Source organism: Protopterus annectens, chromosome 1.part0 (assembly GCF_019279795.1).
Source record: "Protopterus annectens isolate FY-2018-M chromosome 1.part0, PAN1.0, whole genome shotgun sequence".
Lineage (NCBI taxonomy): Eukaryota > Metazoa > Chordata > Ceratodontiformes > Protopteridae > Protopterus > Protopterus annectens.
Window position 1 is genome coordinate 1,825,071,040 of NC_056725.1, and position 13,113 is coordinate 1,825,084,152.

The following is a 13,113-nucleotide window of genomic DNA, read 5'->3' on the forward strand; positions in this document are numbered from 1 at the left end:
AAGTTTGTTTTTTTTAGCATTGAGGAGGAGGTACCGTCTAGTAAACCAATTTTCTACAGTGTTGAAAGTAGTTTGAGTTAGAGACAGTAGTTCTGAAGAGGTAGATGCTGAACAGATAATAGTGGAGTCGTCAGCATATTGGATGCAGGTAGCTTGAGGGATTACAGTGTTGAGATCGTTTATGTAAAGGGAGAAGAGAAGAGGGCCTAGAATGGAGCCCTGTGGGACTCCAATAGAGACAGGCAATAAGGAAGAAATGTGATTGTCCCAACGAACGGCTTGATGTCTGTTGCTAAGATAGGAAGTAAAGCATTTTAAAGCCAGGTTATCAAATGAGAGGGATTCAAGGATGTTAATAAGGGAAGAATGGTTCACCATGTCAAAAGCTTTGGAGAGGTCAATGAATAGAGCAGAGGTGAAAAGATTGGAGTTACAATAGTTGTTGATGGTATCAACAAAGGAAAGGAGGGCAGTGGAGGTGCTATGGTGGGGTCTAAAGCCATGTTGACAATTGGCTATTATGTTGTGTAAAGAGAGATACTGTACAAGTTGCTGATGGATACATTTTTCCATAATCTTAGCTAGAGGTGACAGTAGAGCAATAGGTCTAAAGTTAGTGTAGTCTAATGAGTTACCTCCTTTGTGAAGGGGGATGATATGAGAGACTTTCCATATATCTGGTATGGTTCCCTCTTGGATAGTCCTATTAATGAGAATAGATATAGGGTATGCAATCTGTTTGGCAGCCTTTTGAAGAAACAGAGAGGGGAGTTTGTCAGCAGAGGGGGTGCATGGTTTCAGTTTGAGAATAAGTTTGTAGATGAAAGAGGTAGAGATAGGATGAAGAGTGAAGTTATGGGTGGAATCAACAGGATTATTTGGAGGGTAAAAGTTGTTGGTGTTCAGTTGTCTAGCAAGAGATTGGATGGTTTCTATGAAAAAGTTGAAAGTGTTAGCAGTTTGGTTAGGGGTATTTGGGTCTGCATTTATGGGGGAGGGGGTTTTAGCTGTACCAGGTTTAAGGAGTTTGTTGATTGATGTCCAGAATTGTTTGGGTTTATTTAAATGGGTTTCTTGCAGTTCACAGTAGTATTTTTGTTTGTCAGAGATTATAGCTTTTTTTGTAAGATTTCTAAGTTGGAAAAAATGGAGAAAATCAGAACTGATTCTATTGTATTTCCATTTGGCCCAAGCTTTATATTTAGTGTGAATTAATTTCTTTGTTTCCTTTGAGAGCCATGGGGCTATATTAGACTTCATTCTGATAGAACGTTCAGGGGCATGTCTATCCAAAATGGAAAGGAAGGTTGAATTAAAAAATGATACTGCTTCATTAAGAGGAAGTGATTTCAAGAGGTTCCAGTTGCACGCTTTGAGATCATTTTGAAATAAGTCACTTTTAAAATGTTTGGTTGAACGTATTATTCTAGTGTTAGGGAGGTTTTGATAGTCAGTCTTTTCTCTAGATATATAGGTTAGACAGTGGTCACTGAGGTCATCAGGCAAAGTTCCTACTTTGTATGAGACTTTGACTTTGTTTATAAGTATCCAATCTAAGATACTCTGTTTCTTACTGGGTTTATTAAGTCTCGTTGTAGTGGTAATGGATTGAGTAAAACCATATAAGTTTATATGACAGGAGGGATTATCCTTATTAACAGTATTTCAGTCTATATTGAACTGGGTTAGTCCAGCTGGGCCAGAAGCCCATTTTCAGCAGGGACCTGAGGAGAAATGCTCCAGTTACAGATAATTTACAGTACAAAAAATTCACACTCCAAGATAGAGAAATTATAATACATAAGGTCCAGAAATATAGAAGTATAGTATATACACATAATAATAAACAAGTAGAAATTATTTTTGCATAAAATATATACAGCAATTGAGCTTTCAATAGAGAAAGATTGGGTTCACCAGATATATTTCTAATAGGGTAATTAGAGATAGGCAAGCAATATATACATATATACATGTGATGTAGTAGTAATGCTTAAGGGTGTATACTTTTGGTAAAGTCTATGTATAAGGTGAGAAAAAGCTAAGAGGGGGTAGAATAGGATGTGTGAGTAGTAGGAGAGAACAGAAGAACATAAATAGATAATATACAGCAGTGTAGTGGAATTAGGAAAGGTCCTGACAGGTGCAAGTCTTGGTGTTAATTACGTGAAGTCTGAGTTCATTTTTAAAGTATATAGTGTGGGTAGTGGATTGTATATGGGTTGGGAGTTTATTCCAAGCTTGGGCTACAGTGCATTTGTGTGGTAGTTTACCAACATTTTGCTGTGGTTGGTAAATATCTAGAAGCTGCTGGTTAGAGGTGCGGAGAGTATGAGTAGGGATATAAGACGATACCAGGGTGGAGAGGGATGGACACCCAGAGAAATCTAAGAAATCCTAAGAAAAATAATCAGAGATGCAGGTAAGTTTGGCAAACGTGAGAGCAAGAGAAGCAGGAGGGGGTAGAGCAAAGCACAGAGATTTTCCGTGTAATTCCTCAGATAAGGAGGAAACAAGGCAGAGTAGAGAAACTGGTGTAGGGCAATAGGATAGAGTAGTGCAGGAGGGTCAAACTAGAGTAAAAGATCAGAGATGTGCAGCAGGAGCACAGCAGACAGGGAGGTTTAAGAGTGTAACTAGCCGGATAATGGCAGGAGAGGGAAACAACAGGGTGGACAGAGAATAAGGAGCGGCCTGGAGATGTGCAAGAAGCAGCCAGCTGTGGAGCAGCAGTACTGGGATAAGATTAGCACCAAGCCAGTGAATTTAGTAAAACTGATAGGAGAGAGGCACCCTCAAAGGGACTTGGCTGCAGGTAGTTCCAGGCAGGGTAGGTATGTGGCTTGAAGGTGTGGATACTGTTAACCTAAAAAAGAGATAGAGAGAGAGGGAGAAGAAGGGTTAGGATACAGGGGGGGCACAAGTATGAGTAAAAAGCTGGGAAGAGTGGTTGTGTGTATGAAGGGGGTAACATTTGTGAGGGTGTATGAGGAATGAAACAGTGACTGCCAGTAAGAGCTCTGTGAGATAGTGGTCTAAAATATGAGGGACTATGAGGGGGCCTCTGATAGTAAGAGTGCAAGGGAGTTGATGCAGGTTGGAGTATGAGGGTAAAAATGAGGAGTGGAAGTGTGCAGTGAGGTGTAGGTACAACAGTGATAGCAGATACAGGGTACAGTAACAATGAATTAAGAACAGCAGCAAAAATAATGTAATTATGAATTAAGAAAAGCAGCAAAAATAATGTACACAGCAATATAAAATATAGCTTCATATACACATTGAACAGGCTATAGGCACTAAACTATAAATAAGCAGCAACAATGAGAAATTACATTAACATTGAAATGCAGTGTGATCCAAGACATCAAGGAGCAGACATCTCACAGTATAAAAACCTTACAGATAGGTACTACAGAAATTGAATAACAGCATAAGGAGGTGATGTATAAACTATGTAGTTACAGGCACAAAGCACAAGTACTATAGTGCTCCATTTTAGTTAAAAAGTAATATCAAGATGGGTATATACAACTCAGCAGACTATATGAAATCTAATATATTGCTTGTTGGAAATGGTTGCGATATAATTAGAAAAAGCTGGTGATATCTGTATTTGTATGTCCACAGCAGCAAAAATGAGCTAATACACTGAAAATAATTGGAATGCAAAAACAACCAGCAATGGAAAATAAATATCACAACTAATTGCACAAGTGGCAACGTTCCTGTACAAGTCTATGCTAACACTGAAGGTCTAGAGAACAATGCTAAAGGCAGAGATAAGTTTGTTTCAATAAGGTCGCCAGGGTGTTTGCTCTAACCCTCCTGTAGAATTTATTGAGTACGTACCACTGCGCTGAAATTCCGTAACTTAAGCCTAACACTGCTTAGGCGACATTGGACTAACTTTGGCTGCAACAATAATATGAAAAAAAGCCAGCACCTCAAGTGGTTCAAATATAATGATTTATTCTGCAAAAACTAGACCGGTTTCAGCTATTCCAGCTTTCATCAGTAGTTGAAAATCACATAGAAAAACTGCTCCTTATATATTAATGGAAAGTCATGACATCACTTCCCATTTAAAGAAAAAAACACATTATTGTCTTAACAATAAACATATTAAATAAAAATAAAAATTGTGTGTAAATGAAGAACAATAAGTAAGCATAAATTATTAATTGTCCATCCAAAATTGTGCCATCTTAATAAAAATATAAAATTATAAAGAGATAAATAGAGACTTTACCTGACAGAATGGATAAGTATAGTGTGATGTTGAAGAGGAAAAACAAATGTAATTAGTTCAAACGATTTCATTGATTAGGGTTCCGGTATACACAATAGTCTTGTACCATTAGAGAAAACTGGTGGAAATATATAGTGAAGATGAAAATTTATAATTTGTCATTGAGCCCTGGTGGGAAAAGCCCACCCAATTTGATAATCCATCTTTTCTCTTTATTATTAAGGATTTCATGCCATCCTGTTTTAAATGCCCTGTTTCCCATGATATGATCAATGATGCAAAAAGAAAATGTGGCCGTGGCGTGCTTGATGGCCTATATAGAGCATTAGTGGATCTGCAATTCCTGATGTCTCCCAAATGTTCTGCTATTCTAGTTCGGAATTGTCTAGATGTTTGGCCTACATAAAAAGCTTGGCATGTGCATGTAGCCAGGTAAATAATCCAGTCGGAACTGCAATTTCCAAAAATTGTCATATCATGTATCTGTCCTGTGTTTTTACTTGTAAAACTTTTGGTTTTGAATATGTAATTACAAAAACTACAATGGCCACAAGGATATGTGCCCACTAATTTGTCTCCTGTAAGAGTTCTCTGTATGGCAGTGTTGTCATGCATGATGTTTCTTTTGTAATAAGAAAAATGGGAACCTAATGTTTTGCCTTTTTTATAAGAAAAATAACAGCGTTCTCCCAAATAACCCTCCAAAAGAGGGTGAGATGTGAGTATACTCCAGTGTGTATTAATAATGTTGATGAGATTGTGACTGTTCCTACCATATGTAGTAATTATTCTGCATTTATCAGGGTAGTTGGATCTAACCTTGTTCTTGTAAGTTAATAATGACTCCCTGGGTAGTGTTGTACTCCATTGTGCCGCAGAGCTGATGGCCTCCCGGTGATATCCTCTGGCCAAAAATCTATTAGTCAAGTCCTCATGATGTATATTTAGATCTTGTTCTGAAGAGCATATTCTTTTAATTCTCAGAAACTGAGATTTTGGAATGTTCTTGATGATATGCTTAGGATGGAGACTATTGGCATGTAATAAAGTGTTATATTGTGGAAATTTACGATGAACAGATGTTTTTAATGTATGATCCGGTTGTCTTTCTAAGTGGACATCCAAGAAATGAATGTCATTTAGATTGTATTCCACAGTGAATTCAGTCCCCCACATATTTCCATTGAGATGTTCCATGAATTCTTCAAGATATTCCGGACCTCCTTTCCACACAAGCCAACAGTCATCCAAATATCTCCTCCAGATGTCAATTTCAGGTAAATAGACATTGTGCAATTCATCATAAATTATATGTTCTTCAATGTATCCCATGTATAAATCTGCATAAATTGGCGCAAAAGAGGCCCCCATGGCCGTGCCTTGTATCTGCCAATAGCAGTCCTGTTGAAAATAGAATACATTTTTGGTTAAGACATGTTCGGCCATACACACAAGTAATGTGTTCATTCCGGGAGGATAAATATTCACTTTGTTTAACCAGAATTCCAAGGCCATCAGTCCTGCCCAATGCGGAATGCTGGTATACAAAGATTTCACATCCAAAGTGCACAAAAGCCATGCAGGTTCAAGTTGTGAATTAGAAACAATTTGTAGGAATTCAGTTGTGTCCTGAATCCTGGCTCTAATACAGGATAATAATGGTTTAAATTTTTCAGTCAAGAACATTGAGAGGGGTTCCGTCAATGATCCAATCCCAGATACGATCGGTCTTCCTGGTGGTTTATCAATGGATTTGTGGATTTTCGGCAATAAGTATAGGTATTGTTTGGCAGGATCCTTAACCATAAGATGTTTTTTGGTGTTAGTTGAAATAATCCCAGTGTCAACAGCTTCCTGTAAGAATTGATCAATTTCTTGTTTAAAGGCGGGTGTGGGATCAGTGCTCATTTTCATGTAGTGATGATGGTTGGACAGTTGTCCATTTGCCTCATCCCGATAATAATCGGCGTCCATGACAACAACTGCACCCCCTTTAACAGCAGAGAGTATAACTATATCCTTATTGTTTTTGAGTCTAGTTAAAGCTAGTTGTTCACTGTAAGATATGTTATTTCTAGTGTTGTCAGATTTATTGGAATGAAAATGTAGATCCTTCATGACCGTCTGTTGGAATACTGCGACATATTTATCCGTGGGGGGGTTGAAAGTAGATTTATGGAATCTAAATTCAGAAGATCTTTGAGAAGTGTTAGGGTTGTCCTGTTGTTTGAAAAATAAATGTAAATTAATTTTCCTACAAAACTCTACTATATCAGCAACATGTGAACTCTCGTCAATAAAAAAACCAGGTATAAAACCCAAGCCTTTATTCAAAATAGAATATTCATCTGAAGACAAAGTGTATTTAGAGATATTTAACACATTTTGATGAGATTCCATTATTTCACTACTGATTGGAAAAGTTCCTCTAGACTTTTGACCCTGATGCTTTCTCCCTCCCTATGTGTCCTGCCCTAAAGGGTTAATCATACTTCTGCCTCTTTTGTTGTGTGGTGAATCACCCAAACTGGTTGATTCATTATCTGTAGTGGAGGACTCCTCACCGAAGGTGTTGCTGGAAGAACCTGATTTTTTGAGAATTGATCTCGGTCTTTTCTTACGCACAAATGCAAAGCTTTTAGTCCCTTGGGCAAATCTCACACCTTTATGGGATTCAAATTGTCTTCCCTTACTATAATCCTCTTTATCCCTAGCAAACTTATGTAATTTTTTGGATTTAAGATTACTCTCCAATGTGGTCAGTTCTTTGGATAGTTTGTTCAGACTACTGTGAAATTGTGGTTGATTTTCAAATTGTTTTAAGTTGTTACATGTTTTTTCAACATCCAGAGTATTGGCATGAACTGTCCTTTCATAAAAGGATGCCAGTATATCAACTAATGCCATAGCTGCTTCTTGTTGTGCTATTTGCCAATCCCTGATTAGTATGTCGTCCGGTGCACCAACAAGTGGTTGAATTTTTGATCTCAATCCTCTAGGTGAAATCTTCTGGGTCTGATAAGCCTTAAATAGCTTATGATGCCAAATGTTAGTTCTTAATATTTTGATTTGTTTACCTAGCTGATTGAATTCTGACACACAACCGTCAACTGGATCCAATATGGGTAAATCAGTAGTATTCGAGGAACTAATACCAATACCGAATACTTTAAGGTCATCCTTATCTGCACATAGGCTAGATAGTAATTTCCCAAGGTCCATGACAATAAGTTGTAGTGTTAAAAAATGTAGGGCTATTTATGTCGATATTTTCTATTGTATTTTTTTCTGTGTATCTGTGTTTTTGCAAGGACATATCTTTTTATATGGTATAACAAGGCTTGTTATTAGGGAAGAACCTTAAGGAATTGTTTATGTTTGAACCATTAGTAATATTTGCATCTATGGCTTATAACCATATTGGAACAGTTTGTGCCGCTATCTAAAATCTTATAGTGGCTTGCCTACAAGTGCATTGCTAGGCCTGTAACACTATCACATATACTGTTTCTATAATTGCATATATACTTCTATGACTTTGATAGGAATATTGGACATATAGGAATATTTCCGGTTATTCAGGTTTGGCATTTGTATCAGGCTAAATGATTCTTCATGGAATTTTCAGTCAGGGTTTTTTCATAACTTATGCTCACAGATTTCTTTGTCATTAAAACATCTGAGTCTATGTAGCTGGATATAGATATTGGAAAGGTGGTTTTCCAATATTGTATTTGGGCTATATTGCATGGTTGGGGTTGACCTTGACTTTATTCATATTGTGACATGATATTATGTCATGGTTCTATATATTACTATATGGAACTTTAATTAGGAATTTGGCGCTAACATATTATGTTGAGTCTTTTTGTTCCTATATACAAATTAATCTCATGATTGTTTTTCTACTTTGATGTTGCTTAATGTCTTATGCTCATTTCCACAATTGAGTTCATTGACACTTTTACCCTTTTTTTGCGTATTCAGATTTTGCATGTGTACTTTTGATGCTGTTTTGATTGAACATCCTGTATTTTGTTGTGTCCCATTATAATCTACGCAGATATAATTCTTCCAAGGAAGCATAACTTTTTTTCATGTTTGAATAACATCTAGATGCACACTTGTTCAATAACACCATCATCCAATTTAAGGCGATACTTATATCATGGTTTGCCTTATAAAATATCAAAATATTTAGTCCTGATTTTTTGAGCATTCATTTCACTTGTAACTTTTTGGTACCCTTGGGCAAATTTAACACATAGTTTATTTTTTCCAAAGGGTTCGAAACAGTGTATTGGTGTATTGTTCAGACTACTATCCTCTCTTCCAACAATCTTATTGTTCCACATGAATAGCCCTACTTTTTTTAACACTGCAACTTATTGTCATGGACCTTGGGAAATTATTATCTAGCCTATGTGCAGATAAGGATGACCTTAAAGTATTCGGTATTGGTATTAGTTCCTCGAATACTACTGATTTACCCATATTGGATCCAGTTGACGGTTGTGTGTCAGAATTCAATCAGCTAGGTAAACAAATCAAAATATTAAGAACTAACATTTGGCATCATAAGCTATTTAAGGCTTATCAAACCCAGAAGATTTCACCTAGAGGATTGAGATCAAAAATTCAACCACTTGTTGGTGCACCGGATGACATACTAATCAGGGATTGGCAAATAGCACAGCAAGAAGCAGCTATGGCATTAGTTGATATACTGGCATCCTTTTATGAAAGGACAGTTCATGCCAATACTCTGGATGTTGAAAAAACATGTAACAACTTAAAACAATTTGAAAATCAACCACAATTTCACAGTAGTCTGAACAAACTATCCAAAGAACTGACCACATTGGAGAGTAATCTTAAATCCAAAAAATTACATAAGTTTGCTAGGGATAAAGAGGATTATAGTAAGGGAAGACAATTTGAATCCCATAAAGGTGTGAGATTTGCCCAAGGGACTAAAAGCTTTGCATTTGTGCGTAAGAAAAGACCGAGATCAATTCTCAAAAAATCAGGTTCTTCCAGCAACACCTTCGGTGAGAAGTCCTCCACTACAGATAATGAATCAACCAGTTTGGGTGATTCACCACACAACAAAAGAGGCAGAAGTATGATTAACCCTTTAGGGGCAGGACACATAGGGGAGGGAGAAAGCATCGGGGTCAAAAGTCTAGAGGAACTTTTCCAATCAGTAGTGAAATAATGGAATCTCATCAAAATGTGTTAAATATCTCTAAATACACTTTGTCTTCAGATGAATATTCTATTTTGAATAAAGGCTTGGGTTTTATACCTGGTTTTTTTATTGACGAGAGTTCACATGTTGCTGATATAGTAGAGTTTTGTAGGAAAATTAATTTACATTTATTTTTCAAACAACAGGACAACCCTAACACTTCTCAAAGATCTTCTGAATTTAGATTCCATAAATCTACTTTCAACCCCCCCACGGATAAATATGTCGCAGTATTCCAACAGGCGGTCATGAAGGATCTACATTTTCATTCCAATAAATCTGACAACACTAGAAATAACATATCTTACAGTGAACAACTAGCTTTAACTAGACTCAAAAACAACAAGGATATAGTTATACTCTCTGCTGATAAAGGGGGTGCAGTTGTTGTCATGGACGCCGATTATTATCGGGATGAGGCAAATGGACAACTGTCCAACCATCATCACTACATGAAAATGAGCACTGATCCCACACCCGCCTTTAAACAAGAAATTGATCAATTCTTACAGGAAGCTGTTGACACTGGGATTATTTCAACTAACACCAAAAAACATCTTATGGTTAAGGATCCTGCCAAACAATACCTATACTTATTGCCGAAAATCCACAAATCCATTGATAAACCACCAGGAAGACCGATCGTATCTGGGATTGGATCATTGACGGAACCCCTCTCAATGTTCTTGACTGAAAAATTTAAACCATTATTATCCTGTATTAGAGCCAGGATTCAGGACACAACTGAATTCCTACAAATTGTTTCTAATTCACAACTTGAACCTGCATGGCTTTTGTGCACTTTGGATGTGAAATCTTTGTATACCAGCATTCCGCATTGGGCAGGACTGATGGCCTTGGAATTCTGGTTAAACAAAGTGAATATTTATCCTCCCGGAATGAACACATTACTTGTGTGTATGGCCGAACATGTCTTAACCAAAAATGTATTCTATTTTCAACAGGACTGCTATTGGCAGATACAAGGCACGGCCATGGGGGCCTCTTTTGCGCCAATTTATGCAGATTTATACATGGGATACATTGAAGAACATATAATTTATGATGAATTGCACAATGTCTATTTACCTGAAATTGACATCTGGAGGAGATATTTGGATGACTGTTGGCTTGTGTGGAAAGGAGGTCCGGAATATCTTGAAGAATTCATGGAACATCTCAATGGAAATATGTGGGGGACTGAATTCACTGTGGAATACAATCTAAATGACATTCATTTCTTGGATGTCCACTTAGAAAGACAACCGGATCATACATTAAAAACATCTGTTCATCAGAATTTCCACAATATAACACTTTATTACATGCCAATAGTCTCCATCCTAAGCATATCATCAAGAACATTCCAAAATCTCAGTTTCTGAGAATTAAAAGAATATGCTCTTCAGAACAAGATCTAAATATACATCATGAGGACTTGACTAATAGATTTTTGGCCAGAGGATATCACCGGGAGGCCATCAGCTCTGCGTCACAATGGAGTACAACACTACCCAGGGAGTCATTATTAACTTACAAGAACAAGGTTAGATCCAACTACCCTGATAAATGCAGATTCATTACTACATATGGTAGGAACAGTCACAATCTCATCAACATTATTAATACACACTGGAGTATACTCACATCTCACCCTCTTTTGGAGGGTTATTTGGGAGAACGCTGTTATTTTTCTTATAAAAAAGGCAAAACATTAGGTTCCCATTTTTCTTATTACAAAAGAAACATCATGCATGACAACACTGCCATACAGAGAACTCTTACAGGAGACAAATTAGTGGGCACATATCCTTGTGGCCATTGTAGTTTTTGTAATTACATATTCAAAACCAAAAGTTTTACAAGTAAAAACACAGGACAGATACATGATATGACAATTTTTGGAAATTGCAGTTCCGACTGGATTATTTACCTGGCTACATGCACATGCCAAGCTTTTTATGTAGGCCAAACATCTAGACAATTCCGAACTAGAATAGCAGAACATTTGGGAGACATCAGGAATTGCAGATCCACTAATGCTCTATATAGGCATACCATCAAGCACGCCATGGCCAAATTTTCTTTTTGCATCATTGATCATATCATGGGAAACAGGACATTTAAAACAGGATGGCATGAAATCCTTAATAATAAAGAGAAAAGATGGATTATCAAATTGGGTGGGCTTTTCCCACCAGGGCTCAATGACAAATTATAAATTTTCATCTTCACTATATATTTCCACCAGTTTTCTCTAATGGTACAAGACTATTGTGAACACCGGAACCCTAATCAATGAAATCGTTTGAACTAATTACATTTGTTTTTCCTCTTCAACATCACACTATACTTATCCATTCTGTCAGGTAAAGTCTCTATTTATCTCTTTATAATTTTATATTTTTATTAAGATGGCACAATTTTGGATGGACAATTAATAATTTTATGCTTACTTATTGTTCTTCATTTACACACAATTTTTATTTTTATTTAATATGTTTATTGTTAAGACAATAATGTGTTTTTTTCTTTAAATAGGAAGTGATGTCATGACTTTCCATTAATATATAAGGAGCAGTTTTTCTATGTGATTTTCAACTACTGATGAAAGCTGGAATAGCTGAAACCGGTCTAGTTTTTGCAGAATAAATCATTATATTTGAACCACTTGAGGTGCTGGCTTTTTTTCATATTATTGTTCACAGCAGCTTGGTTGCCGAGCATCAGCCGTACTTGCTAGCTGAACTCCACACTGAACAATACAGGTAACTCAGATATAAACTTGCCATAACACTAGACTTTATCAATAGGTTCATCAGAAAAAAAAAATAAAAATCACATGAACTTACAATATTTTACTATACAAGCAAATCTTACAAATTGACATGTGTAAGCTTACCTGGAAACTTCTCCTGGGTCATACTTGTCCTCCCAGAAACATCAGCACCAACATCAATCACATGTTGTACAATTTCCACATAGCTCTCTGGATCTCTGACAGTGGACAGGAACTCTTCATTTGGTGTCAGTGGTGGCTCTGTACCGGCCCCCATGGTCAACTGCAGCTGCTCTCCTCCTGGCTGATGAAATCATATCAGTGGCCCTAAGACACACCTCTGCACCCCCCTATGGCATTTACATCACTGGCTATCTGGTTCCAAATCTGCATTTTGGCAGCCATATTCCTACATCCTCTCTCAAGCAGAAATGCACCATAGTACCTGAATGCCTGGACTATGATGTCATTTTCTGAGCCACTGAAAGGGGGGTTATGGGGATTTGTACAGTACCATAATCTTATGTGACGTACAATAGAGAAGGATACAACACATAAATATCACATAATGAAATTCCTGCTTATATACACATATGTATTTTCAACATTAACCACTGTTGACACATAATTCAGCTATTAAAATGCAAGGTGATGTGGTTGTATCATATCACACTCACACAAACCAATGTTTGATTCAAAACAAAGAATATAAATGGAATAATGTATTTTTTAACATGAAAAGAACAGGATGTCTATACAATTTCAAGATTAAAACCATTGAAAACAACTTTTGTTGAAGGAAGACAAAAATGGTACTTGGCTCCCTCACCC